The sequence below is a fragment of the Vicugna pacos genome, chromosome 15 (assembly GCF_048564905.1).
Source record: "Vicugna pacos chromosome 15, VicPac4, whole genome shotgun sequence".
Taxonomy (NCBI): domain Eukaryota; kingdom Metazoa; phylum Chordata; class Mammalia; order Artiodactyla; family Camelidae; genus Vicugna; species Vicugna pacos.
Window position 1 is genome coordinate 13,117,016 of NC_133001.1, and position 20,189 is coordinate 13,137,204.

General features: G+C 43.5%; 1 long non-coding RNA gene across 1 annotated transcript in view; it reads right to left on the bottom strand.

Annotated features, from left to right (window-relative positions):
* Positions 1–4,804: 4,804 nt before the first annotated feature.
* LOC140685668 (uncharacterized) overlaps positions 4,805–20,189 on the bottom strand; it is a 136,431-nt gene continuing 121,046 nt past the window's right edge. Inside the window, exon 4 of the long non-coding RNA XR_012058933.1 lies at positions 4,805–4,939. This is a non-coding gene — a long non-coding RNA (uncharacterized lncRNA). The remainder of the gene's footprint in view (positions 4,940–20,189) is intronic.

Genomic DNA, 20,189 nt, shown 5'->3' on the forward strand with positions numbered 1-20,189 from the left:
CCTTCTCCAAGTAGCCTCTGCTTCCCCACCTGTTCATTCCTACTGCATTTGTTCTGGGCCCTTATCATGGCAGCCAGCCATTCAGCCTCTCCCTACTCCCCTAGAGCAGGGTCTCAGTCCCTACCCAGTTCCATTCACCCTACTGCCCAAGCCAGGCTGCCTCCAGACACTTCAGCCTCCTACCCTGCAAGCACCCTTGGGCCCTTCAACTTCTTGACCCCCTGCTGAGACTGCCTTGTCACATTCTAATCCCGCGAATACTCACCATCTACTTTCATCTAACAAAATCCTCCAACCATGCTGACTGGGTCCATTCTCAATGCTGGTTCACTCCAGCTGGCCCCTCACTACTGATGAATTTTCTCCCTCAGCTCTTCTGAACTTCCACAGACAGCCCCGTTCTCGTCCACAACCCTCTGACTCCCAGCACTGGCCCAGGCTCCTGTGCTGCAGAGATGTTCAAGTTAATGTGACAGGAGCTACCACAGCATCTCTCTAAATGGACCTGCTCGTTTAAGAGTCTCTGGTGGCCTCTAATAGCCACATCCTCAACCACTTCCCAGCACTCGATGCTACTGCTCACTTCTTCCTTCTCGAAGTTCTGTCTCTCCTTGTCATCCTTTACACTGCACTTAATTCTCCTGTCTCTCTCCTCATGGGTTCAGCTTCCTCCTCTAAGCCCTAAAAGCATAAATTCCTTCAATTCTGAACCACGGGTCTTGACCCTCTGCCCTCAATACTCTCATTGGAAATCTCATTTATCCCTATTATTTTTGCCATCTCTTCCAAGAAATTACTTCAAAATTCCATCCTTCAAATCTACTAAACACTCCAGAAGATTCCATCAGGAGATTCCATGGGCACCTTGTTTCTTTCTCCTATTTCTATTATAATACTATCAACCTTCCATTCCCTCAATCATTCTTGGCTCCTTCTCTCATCCTTGACAATCTAATTATGCCAGATCACACCTATTCTAACTCTTGAATCCATCACTGCCTCCAGTTCCCATGTGCACCTACCTGCCTGCTTCAGGGCCTCAGAACTCTTACCTGAAATATTACAAGAGCTTCATAACTGTTTTTCCTTCCTCCTAAGTCCCTGGGTCCCCACCACCAGATTAAGTGGCTAACAAATTAAATCTAAACCACAATTTAGCTTGGAATTCCAGAACCTCTTGGGCCTGGCCACAACGGAGCCTTCCAGCTTAATCATTCTCTGCTTTTCTCAATGAACCTTAAACCAACTATAATTGTCCTATAGTTCACTGTTCCCCAAACATGTGCTTCTGTTTCCCACCTCAGCACTTTGTTCTCATCACTCATCCCAACCCATTTCATTCCCATCATATCATTTTCCCAAAATTCTAGCTGGGGGGAAAAAATCTATTCATTCTTCTAGGCTCAGCTCAAATGTCATACATACCTTGAAGCCTTCCCCAATCCACCATCAAATGTAATCTCATCTCTTCCTGAGCAGGCAGAGCACTCTGTCCGTCCATTGCTTGTGGGATTGAAAGCATTCTGTATGCCTTCCTGATAAGTCCTGCTTATAGAAGCATCTCCCTCAGCGGGAGGCTTACCTTCCCCTTCCTGCCAAGCTCCCAAGCCCTCTAGGACTGTCCCCTCTACACCACTGCTGCTGCTGACGTGGGCCACTTCTTCCTCTTCTCCTCCTGCTTCGTTCTGCTACTTCTCTGCAGCCCAAGGCTCCAGCCATCACTATCACCATCCACCTCTCTCAATTAAAGAGTTAAGTCCCTTCCACCCCATGCAGTCCCAGTGCCTCCTAATTCCACCTGAAATGTCCGAAGGTCAAAGGTATGCAAGCCAAGCCATAAACTTGCATGGAGGTTCTGTTCTCAGAGAGCTAAAAATAATCTTATAGTGAAATAAGTAAGAGAGAGAAAGACAAATCCTGTATGATATCACTTATATGTGGAATCTAAAACAATACAACAAACTAGTGAATACAGCTAAAAAGAAGCAGATTCCCAGATGTGGAGAACAAACTAGTGCTCACCAGTGGGGAGAAGGAAGGAGGGACAGGAAAGAGGGGTAGGGGATTAAGAGGTACAAGCTACTATGTATAAAATAAGCTACAAGGATATATTGCACAACATGGGGAATATAGTCAATATTTTATAATAACTATAAATGGAGTATAACCTTTAAAAATTTGTGAATCACAATACTGCACACCTGTAATTTATATAATATTGTACATCAACTATACTTCAATTAAAAATAATAATCTTACAGAATTCCTAACTATACCTTGTCTTTCATACACAATTTTAATAATCTATTTCTATCATACTGTGTGTCCTGTCGCTTTCTCCTTTCCTCCTCCTTTGCCTGATTTAACAGGCTGAAAAAGGCTAGAGATCCCATATACTATGTGCTGAAAATGATTCAACCTCCCCCACGTACATTCAGTTGATGAAACCTACACTTTAAGTCACACCAAGTTGACATTTTCATTCTCCTGTTTCGGATTCTTTTTTTTTTTCAATCATCAGGGAAAAATAGATAAAATATTTAAATAACTGCATACACATTGTACAACTAAGATCGAATCATTGAAAAACTGTTAAAGGCTGGTAGGCAAACATCGAAATTTTGAAAATCCTATTGGCTGTTGTACGAAAGCCTAAATCTGGCCCACAAAAGACAGTCTGAAGTATTGAAGACAATATGCAAAAGTAAGGGGTGTACAAAAGCTGGGGCCACTATGGTATTCCTCACAACACTCAGGATCATTCCTGACACTTTGGTAATCCCATGTCACAGCAAAGTGGGCAAAAGAACGCTCACAACCCCAATGGTGAGAATTCTGGGTTTTAGCAGAACTAGAAGGGAATGCTTCAAATGGTTTCCCACTGCATTGTTTCAATTACATAAAGAGTTAAAGGGGCTTTTTTTTTTGTCTTGCCCAAGATTATAACAGTATTTTATAAATGACAGAGTGTTATATAATTGCAATGTGTTAGAACCTTGTTTATATGGAATTCATTCCATAATGACTTCAAATTGCATTTTAAAATGTGTCTCAGTGTAAGCTTCTAGAAGGCAGGGCCCATTTCTTACCTCTCTTTGTATCTTATATTTCATAATATTTTTAATATAAATGGTCAAAAGTTCTTACCATAAGCATGACAAGATGAATTGATATAAAAAGAAGAAAAGCCAAAATTAGCCAAAAGGCTTTTAAAGATGTAATCACTGGGCATCACTGTAAGTTACTTCAAATGGGCATATTTAAGTCAGACTCTTTCCAAATAAGAAACAGAAAGCCTGCAGATAAGAAAACAATCGTGTCCATCTACATCGCCATCAGATTATATTTCCTTTCATGCAAATCAGTGGAATCAACCTGCATGGAATTTGACAGCAAGTCTCTCGCAAAGGCAAAGGAAAATTATTCAGCTTCCTTGGCTCAAAAGCCAGCTTAAGCTGTGGCTAGAATGGAAAGGAAATAAAAAGCGAGAGGCATCCGTAGAATGTGGGATCCTTTCACTGGAGGTTTTCATTCGCTCCCTCACACTGGCCAACACGAGAGCAGGAAAATGTTTAACTTCCGCCTCAAATGGTGTTGCCCATGGTTGCTATTCAGGAAATCAGCTAGCCTGAGACCCAGCCTCCTCACCACACAGTGACTGTTAACACACACACCACACACACCACTCACACTGCCACTGCTTCCTCTGAATCCAGAGTTGGCTCCTCTACTGAGAATCTCTTCCCTGGGAGAGGCATCAATGGAGCAAGGAAATTGTCTCTACCTCTGGGTGGGTTACCAGGGCTCCCTCTTTTCAAGCCTCGCCACAGCCGTGCTCTGAGGGACATTGATCTGCGCTCCCCTCATTGTCCCGCTGCACCAGAAACAAGGAACAGCAAAAGAACAGTCATTATTTGTACTTGGCAAAAAAGGCGGCAGTAAAAACTGAGAGGCAGTGGGCATGAAAATGTCAGACTGAGGATATGAATGAAGCAGAGGCAGCAAGCACGGAGGAACAGTCTCTGTGGAGAGGAGCCTCAACTACAGACAGAGAGGTAACTGATAGAGAAGAAATGAGAGAGAGAAATGGGGGTGGGCAGGCCCACGACACCTAAGCGCAAACACACTCAGGTTCAATGCTGCTGCCGCCTCCCGAGGTGGCTAGTCTAATGGCTGAGGAGCACCCAGACTCCAGAGTGAACGTCCACAGTTCTAATTCTGGCCCTGCCTGCCATTTACATGATTTGTAAAGGTCAATTATTTAATCTCTTTGTGCCTCAGTTTCCTTATCTGTAAAACAGTGATGATGATGATGATGACGATGGTGATTACCTATTAGAACTGTCATGGGGTTTAAATGAGCTAACATTCAGAATGGTAAGGTTAGAACAGTGTCTGGCAGGTAGTTTGTGTGAGTTATTGCTGTTCTGATGATGATCTGGTAAAAGTCATTTCAACACCCCTGACTTCCCTTCCTTATGCAGAAAAAGAAAAGAAGCTAAACTAGTTACTTTCACCTTTAATATTCTATCATTCTACCCATGTTATTTGCCACATGCCTTGAGGGAAACTGCATAACCCTGCAGGTGAGCATCCTGTAAACCAGGATACCCAGTGTCACTTGACACAAAATCAGCCTCCTCCTGCCGTGGGGGCGCTGTCCCGACACAGCAGGCATTGTCTCCTGGACCACATTCCCAACTGGGGCTGAACTCCAGTCTCTGGCAGACAAGGTTCTAGGAGGTGGTATCACTCCCAAACTAGAACTCACCTTCAGTAAATCCAAATGCTACTGCACAGAACTCAATGCGAAATTTATTGGGTGTTTTCTTTTTCCTTCAAATTTGGATTCAAGATGGGTCTTCAGCCAAATCAAGCAGGTAAAATGTCTTCAATGAACTTTCTTCGGTTCCCCACCTCAAGTCCATCCCATGCAGAGCTGCATTAAACAGCAGGATGGGGTGAGTGGGAAGTTCTGCAGGAACCAATTCGTAAGGGGCACTGAAACATCACTAGGACACAGAATGTTACTAACATGCCAAGCTCTTGCTCCTAGAACAGAGGTGTGAACCAGGATCAGTGTGCTCTAACTGTCCCCTCCACGTGGTTTCACATTTACTCCTCACAGCAACTCCTTGATGATGAGACAGTCACTTCACAGAATCTCCAGGAGGCCTGGAGAAGGAGAAGGGGTGGCCACACGTCTAAAACAGCAGCCACGATCTCCCTGCAGTCCTACCCTCTGCGCCAGATCCCGCCCTGGGCTCTGGGTCCCACGGCACTACCGCCACCCTTGCTGCTCCTGGAAACTGCAGCCAGCTCTGCAGAGACCCCACTTCTTCACCTCACTAGCCCCCAAGCCAAGTCCCTGTGGGTGTGTCTGGTGGGCAAATCAGGGTCACAGGTGCCAAGGGGTCTGAGAAAATACAGGGTGAGAGACAGTCTCTGACTCCTAACAAGACTGAGGACCCGAACTCCTCAACACGAAAGGGAAGCTCCAGCGCAGGTGGTGGCAAGGAAGGGCAAACCTGCAAACTCGGGCTCAGAGAGAAGACTTCATCTTTGGGACTTCACTGCGGTCTTCAACTAAGACGACAGTGACAACTTATCCTGCCTGCTGGGACCATCTCACTTACGCCTGCTATCCTGGCTCCACTATGAATAACATCTTTTTCATTCTTAGAAGTGTTGCAGTTTGGATAACAAATGATATTGTCACCCTCCCTGAGACTCACACCCTGCTCTGAGACTCACACAAGACCTGCAGAGATTCGCATGCATGTACGTGCACATGTGTGCGCGGTCCCAAACTGCCGGGAACCGTGCTGCAGAGACCAGGCTCCGATAAAACGGACTCTACCTCCACTTTCAGGAACTGCTTCGGGCAATTTAAGACTCTAACTTAAGAATGATTCACAGGAACCACTTCCCCAATAACAGAATTGCCTTGAAAGTTGGTATATGATTTGTAGCTTTGCAGTTGGAAAACCGGGAAGTGATCATTCCTGGAAAAGATTCTTTTTACTGTGTCTGTTAAGTGCCTTTCTCAGACTCCGTTATTTTATCTCACATCCCTCAGGACCCTGCCCTTTGCTGCCTTCCAAGTAGCAATAAAATTCACCTTTTTGCTTCAACTTTAAAATGCCAGCATATTTTCAGTATTCTAGCCCTTTGGGGATGAGTGGCTGGGGGAGGAACAAGAAAAGAAACAGAGAAATCCGAAAAAGGAAGGTTGAAGAATAAAGTAGAGAAAGGATGGAGAACAGACAGAGAAAACTAGAAGAGAGAAAGGAAGTAAAAAGGAGGAAGAAAATTAAATGAGAGGGAAGAAAGAAAAAGAGAAATTCATCTTATGAGATGCATTACTCAGATGCTTATTTCCCTTGTACTGTAACATCTGTTGGTAAAAGCTAGCAGTTCATCAAGCTTGGTGGTCTCAGCCTGATTCCAATGGGTTTCTCCAGCTAAACTCACTCCCAGTGTCTGAGCCAGCAAGCACTTCTGCCACACATCGCAGGACCACAGCATCCTCCGGGAAGGGCCAGGCTCCATGCAGCAGACTGCTGTAGAGTGGGTTGGTTGGATATCTGGGTTTATCCAAGCTAACGCTCAAAATAAACCCTGAACACAGTCCCTCATGTTAATCCCGAGGGAAAACAACCCCAAATGTTATCCAACCCTGATTTCGAGTCCCAGCAAAAATAAAATTGAGAAACCCTTCCCAAGCTACAGATCAACTTTACCCGGAAATATTAGCTTCTTGAGGAAAGCCTTCCTCGTCCTGAAAAATCCTTAGGTCGATTCCATTTAAGTCATCTGTCCTTCCCAGTGATGTTTTAAAACAGTGGTATCCAAATGCATATTCCTAAACCGATAGAGGAGAAATCACACCTCACAAATTAAGACAACGACACTTCTCAAAATAAAACATACCCTACCATCCTGCTATGTTACCAAGTGGCAGAGCCAGCACCTTCTCTCCCTGTTTACGGGTAATTTAGACCCTCTGGCATGTTGTGATCCCTAAATATTGAAAGATTTTTAAAGCTTCTGTTTTAACTCACAACCTTATTCTGATTTGTACATGTCTACAAGGATGGAACAGGGGAAAATATCACTTCTTCTGAATGATCCAGCCTCACAATTAATAATTGAGAATCTCTTTCTCTTTCTCCCTTGCCTTTTTTCTCTCCGAACTAGAGTGCACTCTTCAGCTTGTTAAGCTCAGCGCACTCCCACTGATAATTCACTAGAGATCATAATTTATGGACAATTGAAGCTGCAGAAACATCTCTTAGAAGGAATAGAGCAGATCCATAGCAACAATTCTTCAGGGGAATATTAATCCCCGGCTTTATGTAGTGCTAAGTGTACAATAGTAATCAGAACTTGAGTAGAAGCTGCTAATCATTGAGGGAAAAGGCTGTATAAAGAATTCATAATGGAATTAGCCTGCGGCAAACAAAGAAAGACAAAATTAAATCAGCCATCAAATTGCACCAAGGAATTTTAATTTACAGGTTAATGTAGGATTATGTAACTAATCACAGCTAACATTTTCAATGAACAACCAATAAAATTCTGCTCTTTCTTCCCCCTCTCTAATCTTACTAATGGTATTCCAATAACTTGCTTTTATTACCTTATAATATGTTAGAAATGATTCTCAAAAATTCTAAAAGTCTTTCCAATTGTCAGTATCAGTGTAAAATGGTAGATTTGAAATAGTCAGTTAAAAGCGTGGTTCTAGGAAAATCTACTCCCCAGTTCAGTCCAGACCCAGTAATATCTGGGTAAGTCTGCATAAAATAGATTTACATAACCATATAGCTTTAAAGTATATGCATGTTTTTCATGCAGTGCAGGGAGCTAAAATGGGACAAAAGAGACTAAATTAAGTATGTGAAACTAATTTGGAGCACAAAGTGTATCAGCTAATTCTAAATAAAACCACTGCCGTAGATTTATATGTCAATATTGCAGACATATCCAATGACATACACACCAAGGACTGCTCTAACGGAGTTTTCATGGTTTATAAATGTGAACATCATAAAAAGAAATAAGGTTTCTAGGATAAAAAGTTGATTAGCATTTCCCACGGGAGGGGGGTAGAATCTTGTATCCTCCCCAGTTATATTTTGATATCAAGCAATGCATGACAAAGATGGGAAAAAAAACCCTCTACACAATTTGAAAAATTATATGAAACCCACTGCTTCATAAATACAAATATATAAAAAAAAATAAAGACAGCATAACTCTTTGCACATTGGCAAGGGGAAACTCCAAAATTATACTGTATGCTTAAAAAGACATCAGTTTAATCAAAAAGATCTTTTTCCAACATATGGCAGAAGGGAAATTATTATAAATGGAGTAAAAAGTATGTTCATAAGCTTTACTTCATGAGGGAAGAATGCTGGGGAGAAAAGGCGACGGCATTCTTCTTGCATATGTTTTTCTTGTGGAGAACAATGTGGGAAAGTCTCATTTTCCTTTAATCTAAATGTTCATTTTATGGAAGCAGCAACATTCAGCCCAGTTATTAGCAAAGGAGTTGTGTTGCTTTATAAAGTCTAATTTTAAGATGCTCACTTCCAAAAAAACATTATGGTGTCAACTGCACTACCCTTCAGCAATCCTGTAATAACTTTATTCAACCATTTCTAATTATAATTATATTTTCAATTCCTTTTAGCTATAGAAACTCTTTATCAATCAGAGCACAAGACAGAAAATTACTTTATTACAGCTACAGCTCGTTAGGCTGAGTGCTCTTAATGAAGCAGCCTCATAATCAGATGAAAATCATGCTGGAGAAAACTTGCATCATTAGTCTGGGCCTTAATTACCAAGAAATATAGTCACTAACAATGATATTCCATTTCATGATATGGTGCATGCACCTTCTACACTAGTTGCAATTAATAATTCCACCGACTGCTACAGAACCGTCTCTATTTATTCATAACAATGGAGGGGGGGGAAATTCTAAATTTAATTGAGCGCTTCAGATTGAGCTCTTTCTCCCTCTCTGGCACGTTCAGATTAAAATGTCACAAGGCTAATATTCTATCTTACAATAATTCATCATTTTAATTACATATTTTATGTATGTGAAATGTCTTTTTCAGCTTTATAGTTGAGGCTGACATTTTTGGGGACGCATCTAGGAAAATGGGTGGCCTCTCATGAAGGTGGTTCCTACCACCCGGGACCACATCCAGGAAACCTGGGGGGGAAAATATCATTGCCCTCAGTCCGTCAACTCCAGCCATGTTGGGGAAAAGCTGCCAACAAGAACAGGGACATTCATTTAAATCAAAGTCCGAGTCTTCTGATAGGCTTGGGATGCGAGGCTGGCGATGTTCTGGGAGGAACAAGGCCCTGTGTCATGGGCCTCTTTGTTAAGCGTGATTGATCACAGACAGAATCAGCAACTTTCCTTTGTGAAAGCCTCCTTTCTTCTGCCCTGTTTCCTTGCACCCTTTCCTGCCTTCCTCTCTCGCCAAGATCCTTGTTCCTGGCCTCTCAGAAACACCTTCAGCCAGGCGAGATCCCCTGACCCGCCTGCTGGGTTCTGCACCCTGCCGGATCCCTGCTGGCCCACCCGACTTCTCATCCTCTCTCCAGGCAGGCTTAACGCTGGACTCTGGGTGCTGATGCAACCCCTGCTCTTTTTCAAATGCAAATTAGGCGACTGGGTGAGGTCAAAGAGCACTTCGGGAAGGGCAGAGGGCAGTAGGGTTGGCACAGATAAATGACATCCCCATTTGACCTCCAAACCCAAGTGTGCCTAGAGCTGAACTTCCTGCCTGACATCCCCTTTCATGGGAATCGGTGCCCAACAGCTGATTTGATTAATCTGGCCTGTGCTTTCCCCAATCATCTGCCTTATGAGCACCAAGCAATTTGATAAATGTTATTGATAGAAGAAGAGAATGACTTGGAAAAATCCACAAGGCACAAGATGAAGAGTTGGCTATAATAAAAGACAAAGCTAATTTCTTTTAAGACCTTAGCATCTAGTTTCTATGTCATGAATGTAAAGATCCCAACTTAAAGATCCTCAGCGTCTCCCTAATTAATGTTGAGCAAGCAGGCACACAGTTCCTGAGGCAGAATCAGGAGACAGACGTTCTTTCCACCCAAGTTCAGATCCGCAGTCAACAAATGACTGAATGAATTAAAATATGAAAAACCACTACCTGAAAAAAAAAAAAGAGACCCATTGACAATTAGCTTGAAGATGGTAAGGAACTGACTATATCATGGGTGAGTCTTTGTTCCTTCCGGCATGGCTAAGGTCTGCAGGGAAGCAGTGGCAAGCAGCATCGTATTTCACATGGACTGTATACGAAAAGTGGGCTCAAAGGAGGGATTTGGAAGATGAGAGCCAGGAGGACCAGGAAAGTCATGGAGCAGAGCAGGAAGACACGGCTGCCGGGAGAGGAGTGGTAGGTGGACCAGAGGAGGTGGATCTGGACCAAGATAAAAAGCGACAGGAAGCAGCAGGAAATGAAAGCTGTCCAGAAAGACAGCAGGAGAAGGAGGGCATTAATCAGAACCACACAGAGCACATTTCCATGAGAAAAATGTTTGGCATTTTGAACAGCCCAGTGGCTTGCAGAACAGCTTGAGATGCACAAGGATCCCCAAAGACAACTGATTTGCAAGGCCCAGCCTGATACCCTTAGAAGTAGCCTCTAGGCAGCCTTAGAGGAACCAAGTAAGAGTTAAAGGGAACTGGCTGCATTTCCATGTTCTCCCATCGATGCAACATCAGGAGAAGACCTCAGCATCATTGTTCTTGCCTTCAACTACTCCTTAATGTTTCCTCCTAATAGCACTTCACTTACGTACGCAAGGCACTGCGGGTATTTCCATCTGACAGTGGCTGCCCTCAGGGACATGGGAGAGGCCCTGGTGGACTCTAGACCTTCGTCAGGGGCTGCGTCCCACATTCTGATGTTCCCACTCTCCGTGCCTGGCAATGTTCACATCCATTTCCACAATAAGACAACAGCACAACAGCTGTATGTGAGGAGACAGGGGACGCCTCTACTATGGAGGCACTCGAGGGGAGGCACTCGAGGAGAGGCACCCAGCCTAGCAGCCCAGTCACCCTGCATCACTACAGTGGCCACAGCATGAGATCTTCCCGGGCTCTGCTGCATACTAGCTGGGGGATCTTAGGAGGGAGACTTAACTCCTCTGCACCTCAACTTTCACATCCCCAAATAATAGCTTCTACTTCATAGGGTTAGTACAAAGGAAGTCTGAGATGAGGCATGTAAAAGTGCTCCTAGCACCATCTGGCACCTAGTAAGTTTAATAAATGTTAGCTCTGATCAACATCGTCATTGTCATCATTATCATCTTCACCACAGACAAGAGGCAGGCACGGCTTGCTCTGAAAGTAGTTCAAGGATTTCAAACAGTGGTTTTCAAACCTGGCTGTATGTGGAAATCACATTCCTTGAATTCCCGCACCCCAGACCAATTAAGTCAGAAGCTTCCAGGTGGTATTCTTTAAAGCTCTTTGCATGAGTCCAGTGTGCAACCAGGACTGCAACCCAGTGATAGGGAGTCTCAAGGCCTCTGTGTAATATTTAGAATATGATGTTGCCAGCTAAAAGGCCTGCATCTTGCAAAGTGGCAAAGCCCTCATCTCAGTCTTCCAGAGAGCAGTGGGAATCTTGCAGCTCCACTTTGAGATGTGATGGTTTGGAGTGTTTATGGCCCATGAAGGAACAACCACAGCCTTGGCTGAAGGAATGTGCCTGGTGGCTTTTCCAGCTGGCAGAGTGGTCCATTTCCAATATACAGAGTATAATGCATGCGGCCAAGTGTTCCCACAAGACAGCCACCTGTGACTTGCAAACTCTTCTGTCTGGGGCCAGGACACACATGTGCCACAAGACCAAAGGGTGCCCGTGCACACCAGGGAAAGGACTGTCTTCCCCTGTGGTTCGGTAAGAGCAGCCCACGCAGAACCTGCCCAGAGACGTCATATTAAGGCCCCAGGGGAGGAAGTGACTGCCAACCAGATCCCTGAGAGTGAAGCCGAACCTGTCAGAATGTATGGAGTTAGACTCAGGCTAATCCGGAACGACTGTGACAAACCGAACTCAGCTATCTTGATGACTTTGGCAGCTATCTGACACTTGCATTTATGGAATCTGGGAAAACTAAAACTTTCAACTACTTAGACTCTTCAAACCTAAGTAAACCTGCCAGATGCCCAAAAGACAATCCTCTATTTACTTATTTGCTTTTAGTATTTAAGACGCTTCCGCCACAGAAAGACCTCCAAGACCATGTATGAAATGATAGAAAAACCACAATTAAAAAAAAAAGGAAATTAAGAACACTAAGCAGCATCTAAACTCATCATTCATTTCAACTGTTGTTTTTCTTCCGGCAGGAAGGGATTTCCTTAGACTGTGGTGGTTACTGGAAGCTTGCAAGGGGATCAGTTCATCCCAAAGAGTACAGGTTAGCACAGCCCTCCTATCCTTGCAGGGAGCCGGAAGGAGCAGAGGGTTCAATCTCCCTCCCAATTACAGACATCAAACCCCCTACTTTGCTGAACTCTGGCTGTTTTTTCACCCCACAAAAGGATCATGAGAGAGACACGGGCACTGCAAAGAAGTGAAAATAACCAACAGCGGGTGAGAAATACAAGAAGACTCACTTATAACCACGAGGTTTAGAATGGAACCTTAAAACAGAAACGGCACACCAAAAGAACTTAAAATCGAAACAAGAAGGAAAAACAGTGTATGATCCACTTATATGCAGCACCTAGAAGAGCCAAAATCAGAGAGAGAGAAAGCAGAACAGCAGTTATTAGGGACCGGAAGCAGAGGGAAATGGGAAACTATTATTCAGTGGGGACAGAGTTTGAGTAGGAGATGATGAAAAGTCCTAGAGATGGAGAGTGGTCATGGCTGCAGGACAATATAAATACATTTAATAGCACCAAACTCTACAAGTGAAAACGGTTAAAATGGTGATTTTATGTTATGTATATTTTGCCACAATAAAAAAAAATCAAACACAAAAGAACATTTATCTTGAGGTCATAATTATTTAACATTTCATGAGTTTTTCTTCAGTGATTTAAAAAAAAAGCAAAACCAAAAAAATAAAATAAAATAAAATAAAAATTAAGAAGCAGATCTGAAAAGGAAGCTTTGAGGCATAAGAGACCGACTGAGTCAGGAGTCCTAGGTTGAAGACTTCTCTCTGGCCCTAATGAGCTAGGTGACCTTGGGCAAGTTACTGCACCTCCTGGGGCCTTGGTTTCCTGGTCATTAAAACCAGGGCATTAAGGAGAATCACCAAGTTCATGCAACTCTGAAGACCACAATTCTACATTTCCTTTACTTTGCCTCATTCTCCAACTCTACCTTGGTATTCACAGAAATAAGTTTCATAGGAAAACCAGACCAATCACAATGGGCAGCATTCTCCTCCCTGCTAGTTATATAAAGAGAAGAGGGAATAACACAACATTGTAAATCAAATATACTTCAATAAAAATTTTTAAAAAGTTTTAAGCAGTAAAAGAAAAAAAAAAAGAAAAAGGGAAGAAAGAAAAGAGGGACAACTTGGGAATGATTAAATAAAAATAACTTTGTGGTCAAATTTATAGGTAAAGAACCCACAAAAATATGCAAACCCCAACAGTGAATACTGTTTCTGAATGTTTTACTCCTTTGTCAGGAAATGTTTTTGTCTGATGAAAGTGGTCTTTTCTCCATGATTGTAGATCATCTAGTTAGAAGCTGTTGGGTCCATGCCTGCCCTTGAATGAGGGGCTGAGCCTGCCCTTGAGACATGGGAGCCTGGTAGTGTTTCAAGTTCACCAGCAGCCAGGTCATCACCACAGCAGAACGTGAATCATCCCTCCATCACTGGGCTGTTTCTAAACTTTCACTCCTCCCTCTGCCCAGCAATCTTGGCAATCAGTGCCATGATTTCAAGGGACTGATATCCCAGCCAACCATTGCTAAGTATCTTTTCGTCCAGCTTTGTCCCTTCTTTCCACTCTGATACTAAACTTTCTGGAGAGCAGGAATCTTGCTATGCATCTTCTTGCTAAGCCCCATGGCATCAGGGGAAAGTAAGAGTTCACTTCAACCAGTCTCTTTCTAAGTGCCACAAACTATGCAATCTGCATTCCAGTCTTTAGGTCAGCAATTCTCAACAAGGGACAATTCGTCCTCTTCCCCACTCCAGGGACATTGTGGAAACATCTTTGATTGTCACAAGTGAGGACAGGGGAGCTACTGGCATCTAGCTGGCAGAGGGCTGGGGTGCTGCTAAGCATACGACAATGCCCCGGACAGCCCCCACAACAAGGAATTATCCCACCCAATAAATCAATAGTGCTGAGAAACCCTGCTCTACACCACTGAAAATTCCACAGAAATTGTAACATAGGTTTTCTCATCCTCATTTTACAGATAAAGCTCAAACAAGGTAAGTAACTTCCCAAAGTCACCTAACAAGGAAATAGAAAGGCCAGGAATGGATCTCAAGTCTCTGGGTCCAAAGCGCCACTGCTTCTTCCTGAATAAATGAATGAATGAATGAATGAGCAAAGCACAAATAAAGTCAGCCTGGTGCCCTTTGCTGGGGAAGCTGCAGAAGGGCAGACTGCACTGCGACAGATGCGGGCTGACCTGAGACCACCTCTGGTATCACAGCTGATGCCCCAAGACAGATGCTCAGTTAAGACATACTCATGGCCTCTCCATCCCTGCTCATCGGCGCTGCCTGCCCCAGTGGAGCAGAGACAGTGAGGTCATCCAACAGGACCTCACACCTTCGTGATGCTGCCCAGCTGCAAGGGCCTTCTGGGGAAAGCACAGCTACTACTCCCAGAGTGGCTCATGAGGAAGCTGAGAATCGGGGCTGCAGAGGTGCACACCCAGAAATGTTGGCCAAGACCGTCCTCCTGGGGAGGTGGTCCCTACCAGCTCAATGGACCCCTTAGGTCCTTTATTTCAGGAAATGGAGTTGGATGGGACAACAGTGATTGGGACTGGTCCCTGAGTTTCCCCTGTGGAAAGGCCACCTCTGTACCAGCTAACTGCATTCAGTTTCTTTGAAAATTAAGCCATTCACTCAGCAGAACCGCACGTCAGACGGTGGTGGTGGTTTTAAATGATAACACCTCCCCAGTCCAGCGCCTGCCCTTCAAAAGCCTGCTTCACACTAACTGAGGTTTCCACAGGTTGACGACAAGCGCCGGCTTTCAGGGTGAAGTGCGGTGGGGAAGGTCGGCTTCCAAAACCTGGTCACTGGAGCCCAGTGCCTCCTGGCCCCTCACATCCCCACCAGCCCCCTCAGAAACAAGGGCCCACTGTCTGAGGCACTGCAGACCAGGGAGCTGGATGGAGTAATTAAGGGCTGCTTCTGTCAACCATTTATGCTAAAAAGTCTTAAGAATATTTAACTCTCTCAGGCCCCATGCATTAATTAAATCCTTTTTACCTGCTGTCCCAGACTTTTCTGGAAGCAGAAGACTGCTGGGGGAGAAGAGAAGTCCTATAGGATGTCACACTACAAACATTAAAATCCATCCGCCAGGGGTTTGGGAAGTGACTTCGAGGTGCTGAGTGCCTCGCCCACTCACAAGGGCCACTCTCCCAGGGACCAGACCACAGAGAAAGAGATGGATGTGAGTCTAACGTTCCTGTGGTTCTAGGGTCATCCCCAAAGCACCCATGGCTGGGGGAGCTCTCCTCTTACTGTCAATCAGAAGAATCAAAATGTATTAAATAACACATGATGAGTTCTTTTTAACTATTAATTGAAATTCAGACTTTATTTGGATTTTACTAGTTTTTCTATGAACGTCCTACTTCTGTTCCAAGATCTAATCCAGAGTAATTCTCTGCATTTAGTCAACTTAGTCTCGTCTCACCTATGTCAGTTTCTTCTCAGTCCTTCTAGGCTTTTCATGACCTTGACACTTTTGAGTACTGGTCTTTTGTAGAATGTCCCTCAATTTAGGTGTGTGTGATGCGTTTCTCATGATTAGACAGTGGTCATAGGTTTGGAAGAAGAATGTTGCAGAGGCGAAGCACCTTCTTATCATAAATTTTATAAATATACAGCCACACATCAGCAGAGATGTTCACCTTGATCACCTGGTTAAGGTGGTATCGACCAGGTTCCTCCACCGCAGACTATTTTTCCCCTTTCTGTATTCTATTTTCTTTTGAAGCAAGACATTAAGTCCACCCCACATTCAAGGGGGAATTAAGCATTTTCATCACATTCTGCCTTAGGACAGACTTCTCAATAAGAAATAGAAATCAATGTTAAAAAAAAAAGTATAACCTGGAAGCCAGGACCTCGGGCTCTCGTCTCAGCTGTGTGACCTGGGATGCGTCACTGCTACTTGCTCAGCCTCCCCTCTGTAAGACAGGCAGGGTGGCCCTGCCTTTGCCAGAGGGATGCTGAGGGATGGGAGGGGCAAGACACGGAAAAGGAGTTTCAGCTGCCATGCTGCACCCCACGGTGTAGCACGGAAGTTAAATCCTTGCCATCTTCCTGGCTTTTCCCCTGTACCTGCACACACCCAGCACTTGCCCACTTCTGGCCTCTGCTGCCTTGGCCAGAAATGCCCTCCACTCCCTCTCCGCTCCACCATCACCCTCCAAGGGAGGCCTTTTTTGACCTTCCTGCTTAAAATAACATCCCCGTATACTCTCTATCCCTACACCCTGCTGAGGGGTCTTGTGTGGCTGTCAGCACCACCTGCCTTATTTTCTGTTTCTGCCTCTATTGTTTGCCCCCTACACTAGGTTGTTTGCTCCTTGAAGAGCAAAGACTTGGCATGTTTTATTTCCCCAATGAATCCCCAATGCCTAGGACAGAGCCTGGCCCAAAGTAGGCCCAAAGCATCAAGACATAGTTACTGCATAAAGGAACATGTGGGAAGGATTTTTTTTTTCTGTATCTTTACAACACTTGGTGTCCTTGTAGATTCATGAACCCTTGGGATAACTCTACAACATCACACAACCTTCCACCAGGCTTAGAACCACTGTCTAACATATTATTTATTATATTATAATTATATTATATTATAATGTTGGATGGAGAGACATCAGACAAGAGAAAGACTACACTATAGGTATGGGAAAATGGTTTCAGCGGCCACAATATGTGTGGTCCATGGGCAGTGGCTGCCTAGAAATTGTTTTAAGAAAGATTCTGAGACCAGATCTGGGATCACTAGGAGAATATGCCATGACTGATTTGTAATTTTGTAATGTATACAGTGGATAAAAGAATGGGAACAGTGATGCACATGAGATTATATATATATAAATATGTGTATTTTTATATATGTGTATATATAATACATACATATATAACATGTATGTGTATATGTATATATATATAAAATTCCTGATCCTCAAATCATTCCACTGAGTAGGCCTGGTTTTCTAATACAAAATGATTGCCATTTAACCAAATTCCTGTAAAATGATTACTTATATCAAGGGTTGGCAAATTTTATATGTAATTCAGAATAGATTTGTTGGACCATAGTTAACCAACTTCTGACCTCCATGTATTTTCCTTCAAAGAACACCTTTTACCACTCTACCCTCCCCATCACCCCCACAAAGCAATAAGATCTTTAGAAAACCCAAAAATTATTATTCAGCATTTTCTAGAGCTTCTGACTTCCACCTAGGGTCCATGGAGATTATTTACATGTCAACATCTTCTGGCACTTTAAGAGTTATCAAAAATGTCACCAGTCACCAAATGTTTCATTAATTATTGCAAACATCTTTAGAAAAATACCACAGTGGGTTTCTTTCACTGAGTGATGTGTTTCAGATATAATTTCAGTTTAATTAATAGGGGATTTTGCTGTGACCCAGAGGGTGTGAGAACCAGCAGAGAGTCTGTGGTTTGGTTAGGAGAAAACTAGAAACCTGTCTGTGCCTGTAGAAGGAAATTTTTACAAAAAAGAAAGAAAGAAAGCTGGCATTTTTTCAGCTGTGAACATCCAGCCGATACCCTCTTTAAAGGCACCAGCGGAACATCTTGGAAAAGCAAACTAAAAGGAGGTTAAGGAGGAGCCAAGAGGTACAAATTAAGGAGTGGGGGTGGGGGTGGGCGTGGGATTTGGCTTAGGTATTCCCTGAAAATAATTCTGTTTTTTAGTTGAATTGCAATCTGAATCTGTACCACACATCCTTAAAAAATCCTAAATCAGCAAAAGCAACAAATCAACAGTACGATTTATTAGGCTCTCCCTGGCACCATACAGCAAAAGTCAAGAGACATGGTCCCTGCACTTGAAAAGCCGTCTTCCTTAAAGTGGCTTCATTTGAACTTCCTGGCATTCTCAAAACGTATAATCACTTACCTAAGCAATGAAGCTTATTTTTTGAGGGGTACATTTGGAGGGGACAGGGTTGTTGTTTTCAATTAGCAATAAGCAAAATGCCTCGTCCACATTTCCCAAAACACCAGGTTACATTAGTTTCAGTTTTAATATCCTGCCAAAGAGAGAGAAAAAAAGGCCCCAAATATGAAACAAATACAGCTGTCTAATATTGCTGTTCAAATGCCACTGCATTAAGTAAAATTCCATGCTGTAAAATTTTGCAAGGTGATAAAACAAAAATGATATAATAAATATAAAACATCTGCTTTTTTTTTTAATAAGACATTTGGAAACTGATTTCAGTTATATTTAAACTTGTTTTGAAGTGTTCCTCATTTTGAAAAACATCCTAGCTACAGTATATTAGATTTTTTTCCCCCAGGCAAAAGATTAAAGGGCTGATGCCCAAGTGAAGGAGGACAAGGGGAGGAGAATCCACCATTTTCCAGAATGAAGCCTGTGTTTGAATCTTCAGCCGGCTTTCGGTCATAAAAAGGGGAGATGAGTGCCTTCCATCAGCAGTGCTGGAAAATGGATTCTCACATGTGCACAAAAATGCCTTAAGACAACATTAAGGTTCTGGCAACAGCTCAGGCACATATACCCCAGGAAGCAGAAAGTTTCACAGAGTCTGCCTCCCTACATGTGCCTAGGCAGGGCAGTTCCTAAAACACTGGGAGAACACCAGTGTGGGTGACCACCCACCACTGTGGGTTCAGGCAGGCTTTGGTCTGGAGGGGTAGAGTTCAAACATGGGGAATTCTGCCTCCTACCATCAGGCTGGGAAACCCAAGGACTGAGCATCTGAGCACTGGACCTATAACAGCTCAAAAGGTCTCAGATTTCCTTTGGTTTTCCAAAGAAGCACAAATGACACTTGAGGAAGAGGGGACAAAATATGCATCTGTTTGCTACAATTTTAAGCACCCTTGCTCTCCACTGCTAGAGAGAAGAATCCAGGGATAATGGACATGTGAATTCGGGAACGCCACCATCACTCTACCCAAACACCATTTTATCTACAACACCCATCTTTTGACCCAAAATCCAGCTATAGAGCTGCAAAATTAGGAGCGAGTTCTTTGTTCATTTCATGGCATATTGTAGCAGAATGGATAAATTGTGCTTGGAACAATCAAAGGGGGAAAGTCTGGCCTGAGGACTACTCATAAATGAGCTTTCAATATTAATATTAGCTCACTTTCGTTGAGCACCTCTTTGTGCCAGGAACTTTACAAACACTGCCACATTTCATCCTTACAACCACTGCTATTGCATGTGATCTTTCTTGTCACCTTCCAAACGAGGATGATGAGCTTCAGCAGAGCCGATTAAATCGCCCCGGGTCACAGAGCTGGCCACTGGCAGAGCAGGAAATTGAACCAAAGTCCAGACAAAATCATTACAGGTCACTCCCCAGCATCTGGTAAATGGGGAGTGGACTATAGCCCACGTTTTACAGTAGGAAGTATACTGATTTCAGTCACTAAGAAGAGGACCTTTGAACCGATCAAAATTCTGTTTAGCAAAGTATATGAAGAGAAATGCAGTTAACATTTTCAGCTAAGACCATTTGGAACTAGGTTAACCACATATCATCGAACTAGAAGACCATGCCTTGATGCACAGTTAATGGTGGTCTGGGAACAACACGTCACTTACACATAAATGATCTTTCAACGCCCTTCGCAAATAATCTGCTCTCGCAAACTCCATCTTTCCTACAATCTTATTTATTAATTTGTTTGGGAAA